We start from the raw sequence: 4,768 nt of genomic DNA, 5'->3' as shown, positions 1-4,768 counted from the left end.
AGAGAGAGAGAGAGAGAGAGGACAGAGACAGAGGTAGAGAGAGACAAAGGCAGATAGACACAGGAGACTTGAAAGGGATCTTCCTACCACACGAGTTTTGGATGCTGGAGGCCCAGTTATCAGTGGGACATCTTCCTTTCTCCCCAAATGGCTAGATCACAAGAGCCATGGAGCTGTCTGTCTCCTGAAGAAGGGCTGTTCTGGGAGGAGGAGAGGGGATTATTAACAAGATAAAGGGCTAGGTAGGAGGGGACAAAGGACCCTGTAAAATGCCTCACCTTAAAAAAATTCTGAAAAGTAAAAAATTGAAAAAGAGAGAGAGAGAGAGAGGACAGAGACAGACTTAGAGGGAGACAAAGGCAGATGGAGACAGGAGACTTGAAAGGGATCTTCCTACCACATGAGTTTTGGAGGTTGGAGGCCCATTTATCAGTGGGACATCTTCCTTTCTCCCCAAATGGTGAGATCGCAGGAGCTATGGAGCTGTCTGTCTCTTGAAGAAGAGCTGTTCACACAAGTTTTGGATGCTTGAGGCCCAGTTATGAGTGGGATATCTTCCTTTCTCCCCAAATGGCTAGATTACAGGAGCCATGGAGCTGTCTGTCTCTTGAAGAAGGGCTGTTCACACGAGTTTTGAATGCTGGAGGCCCAGTTATCAGTGGGACATCTTCCTTTCTCCCCAAATGGCTAGATCGCAGGAGCCATGGGGCTGTCTGTCTTTTGAAGAAGAGATGTTCACACGAGTTCTGATGCTGGAGGCCCAGTTATCAGTGGGACATCTTACTTTCTCCCCAAATGGCTAGATCGCAGGAGCCATGGAACTGTTTGTCTCTTGAATAAGGGCTGTTCTGGGAGGAGGAGAGAGGATTAAAACAAGATAAAGGGCTAGGTAGGAGGGGCCAAAGGACCCTGTAAAATGCCTCACCTTAAAAAAATTCTCAAAATTAAAAAATTTAAAAAGAGAGAGAGAAAGAGAGAGAGGACAGAGACAGACATAGAGAGATACAAAGGCACTTAGAGGCAGGAGACTTGAAAGGGATCTTCCTACCACACGAGTTTTGGATGTTGGAGGTCCAGTTATCAGTGGGCCATCTTACTTTCTCTCCAAATGGCTAGATCACAGGAGCCATGGAGCTGTTTGTCTCTTGAAGAAGGGCTGTTCTGGGAGGAGAGTGGAGTAAAACAAGATAAAGGGCTAGGTAGGAGGGGCCAAAGGGCCCTGTAAAATTCCTCACCTTAAAAAAATTCTAAGAAGTAGAAAATTTAAAAATCGAGAGAGAGAGAGTACAGAGATAGATGTAGAGATAGACAAAGGCAGATAGAGACAGGAGACTTGAAAGGGATCTTCCTACCACACAAGTTTTGGATGCTGGAGGCCCAGTTATCAGTGGAACATCTTCCTTTCTCCCAAATGGCTAGATCGCAGGAGCCATGGAGCTGTCTGTCTCTTGACGAGGGGCTGTTCACACGAGTTTAGGATGCTGGAGACCCAGTTACCAGTGGGACATCTTCCTTTCTCCCCAAATGGCTAGATTGCAGGAGCCATGGAGCTGTCTCAATGTTCTCATTCTTTAAAAAAATCTTGTGGCTATTGGGACGGTTTTACTTTCTTGAGATATTGTTTAAAGCCAGAAATTTTCCTTTTCTGCTTTGAAAAAAAGAGGTGTCCATGGAAAAACTGTGGCATCTTTTCAAAATTAGTCAAAATAAGTTTCCACTCTGTGGAGTGTAAATTTCCCATAATCCATACCTTTTCCAAAATTAAATAGAATTATTTTCCCATCTCAGGCTCCAGACACTCCTTTCATTACCCTGTATTATATACACATTTGCAGATGACACTCTGATTCTCTGCACAATTCTCTGCACAAGAGTAAAATCACGTGAAAAAAAAATGACACCTTTTGTGGCAGTGAGCTTTTCTGTAAAGACCACACAGATATCCTTTTCAATCATCTTTTTCTCTAGATCCTGAAAGAACTGCTCCCCTTGCATATCATCAGATACCTCAAATGCCTCCCACATTCAGCCAAAATGCAGCAACAACCAGATGATTTCATGAGTCAACTCTCTTTGGTGGCCATCTGATAAACTAATGGAAATTGGTCTTTATCACTTAGGATGGGATCAAAATGATCATATGTGACTTGAATAAAATAAAAAGCCTAGTTCTGACCTTTGTGCAATTTCGGATTGTCTCTCTTAAATAGGGAGAAGATAACTCTTGATCTGATAAGACCATAGAATGAGATATTAAATGAAAAGAATGCATTCTGTGGAAAGGACAATATTCTGTCATTAGGAGCATCAGAAGACTGTTTCTCAGTCCCATTTATTTTGAGAAAGAACATATGACTAATCCAACTAATGGTATCACTCTCGTACCAGATATCAGAAAAGGTATAAGGTTCAACACTTGTTTCAATGTCTGCAGTGGGAACTGAAGGATGCATATATTTATAAAAGTGGTGCAATAAGATATTGGTGATTCTGCCATCCTGAGCTCATGTGACCCATGTGGATCAGAGGATTCCTTTCCTAGCAGCCAAGGATACAAGGATCAACTCTAAGAAAAAATGCTACATTAATTTTTAATACTGTGTTTTATCACCACAGAATAACCTATGTTGCCTTAACACACAACTTAGCCTCTATGGTATTTTTGAAATGTTATTTTTCAAGAGCATAATTGTCCTAAGCTAATGCTAATTTTGCCAGTAATATCTCCTAAAACTTTTTATTACATAGTTTATCTGGAAGAATCTCTGATATGGGGAGTTATTACATGGAGAGTAACTGGAAGTGCTTTGATATGAACAAGGGCAGAGGGAGCTAGTAAACCTCAACTACTGCAACTGAGTCATACCCAAGTTAGATGGTCTCTGGTGCTGGAATGTCCTGTGGGGACACATTTAGAGAGAGAACCTGAGGTATGGGGACATGCTCTGAGCAAACACCACCTGTTCATTTGGGGTTTGGCAGAACCTTGTAACTTGTCCTTTCCTTGACCTTCACTGCAGACAGAGCAAGGGTGGAAATTGCTAGGGGCATGCCAACAGACACATGTGATGGACTTCAAGAAACATCTTGACCCCAATTAGCAAAGTCCAATCCCTGCTCTGCATCTGAAAGATTCTTTAGCATTCTCTGGGTGTGGTGGTACACTCCTTATGGAGAAGTTCTTTAGTTTATTCCCCAAACCTATAACTAGGTTTCTCTGCATTAGAAAAGAAGATAATGGGACTTTCTCTTGATAGGATTATCACCAAGAGATACACCTGGCCCAATATGACTAAGCCCTTATAGATTTGTTAACTGCTTCTTATTGTCTGTAACCTGGAAACAAATTTATGAAGTGTCATGAAACCTACATGTGTAATGTCTCCTTGTACTATAAATAAAGAGGCCCAAATTGTCTGGGTGGCTCAAGCAACGGCTCAGCTGCAGCACAAGTTGCTTGGGCAACCTAGGCTCAGGCTGCCTGTTTCCATTCCTACTCTATCTCTTTATCTCATTCTTTCCCATTCCCTGGTCCTCTCGAGATGGAGAGCTTTCTCTTTCCCGTCCTCTTTCTCTTCCTCACCAGCAACCCTCTGATCATGATTGAGCTAGACCTAAGCCCCGGGGTGGACGCCAACAATGTCATTTCTTTGTTCAATGATGTAACAAATGGAAATTTTTTTTTCATATCTTTGTATCTTGTTGACTTCTGAATGCCTCCTGATATTGTTCTCTTCTGAGATGAGGTATTTGCTGCATACTATTTAGGAGACATCTTTTCTTTTTCTTAAAGGTTTTGGCTATAGGGTGTGCATACTTGCCATAAAGACAGAGAGAGACAGAGAGACAGAAAGCGATAAATCACCCCCCAGGGGGATGGCCATGCCGCAATCCCTTCTCCTCCATTCTCCTCTCAGGATCTTGGGTACGCACACACACACACGCCTGGCATGAGTTTAAGCAACCAAATCTGGGACTTGGAATGCAGTCGCCTACATGAGAGTCCAGTGACATAGCCATTATGCCAACTGCTGGTCCCAAGGAGACATCTTTAAGTTTATCATCAATATCCCCATAAGAGGGGGTTAAATGTAATGACCATCAACAGAAATTTGAGTAAAATTTAAGAGATTCCATGTCTCTACTATTTTAATTTGTTAAAGGGAAAATTGAATCATATGTGCTTGACACAAAGAAATAGAGGGAACTTAAAAAATAATCTCACGTAAGTGACAGTTCTGCCAATATCCATTCTCCTAATGTTTCCCATTGTTGGTATTTTAGAACTGCAAGCACAAATGCCAAGTGTGTTCTTTAAGCAATATGGATTTTTTTTTCTATTTAATTTATTTATTTATTAAATTTAAAATTTGATCAGAGAGGGACAGAAGGAGAGAGCGAGACAGCAAACTGCCAGGTGGATTAAAATTTAAATTATGCAGTCAGCCATGTGGGATTCAGCCTCATTAACCACCATATTACCAGTTGACACAACACTGCTCTTTTTCTTTCTGTCATCTGTGTACTGTTAGCAATTTCATCACTTAAAAAAGTTCCTGTGACTTTTTTCCTCTGTTTAAGCAAATTGTGCCCAATCAACCAACCAAGAGAGGTGTTGAGACATTCCAGGGGGTAAGTAAATCCAGTTTCCACATTTTCTTTGCTCACATGTGAGAGGATAGCATTAGGAGCTATCCAAATCTCATTCCCCAACCTGACAACCCACTCACATGTGGGCTTTTATAGAGCTCCAGAAGGGTTCCAACTT

The sequence above is a fragment of the Tupaia chinensis genome, unplaced genomic scaffold, assembly GCF_000334495.1.
Source record: "Tupaia chinensis unplaced genomic scaffold, TupChi_1.0 Scaffold144559_1, whole genome shotgun sequence".
Classification (NCBI taxonomy): Eukaryota; Metazoa; Chordata; class Mammalia; order Scandentia; family Tupaiidae; genus Tupaia; species Tupaia belangeri.
The sequence above is the reverse complement of the archived record's forward strand: the minus strand, read 5'-3'. Positions refer to the sequence as shown.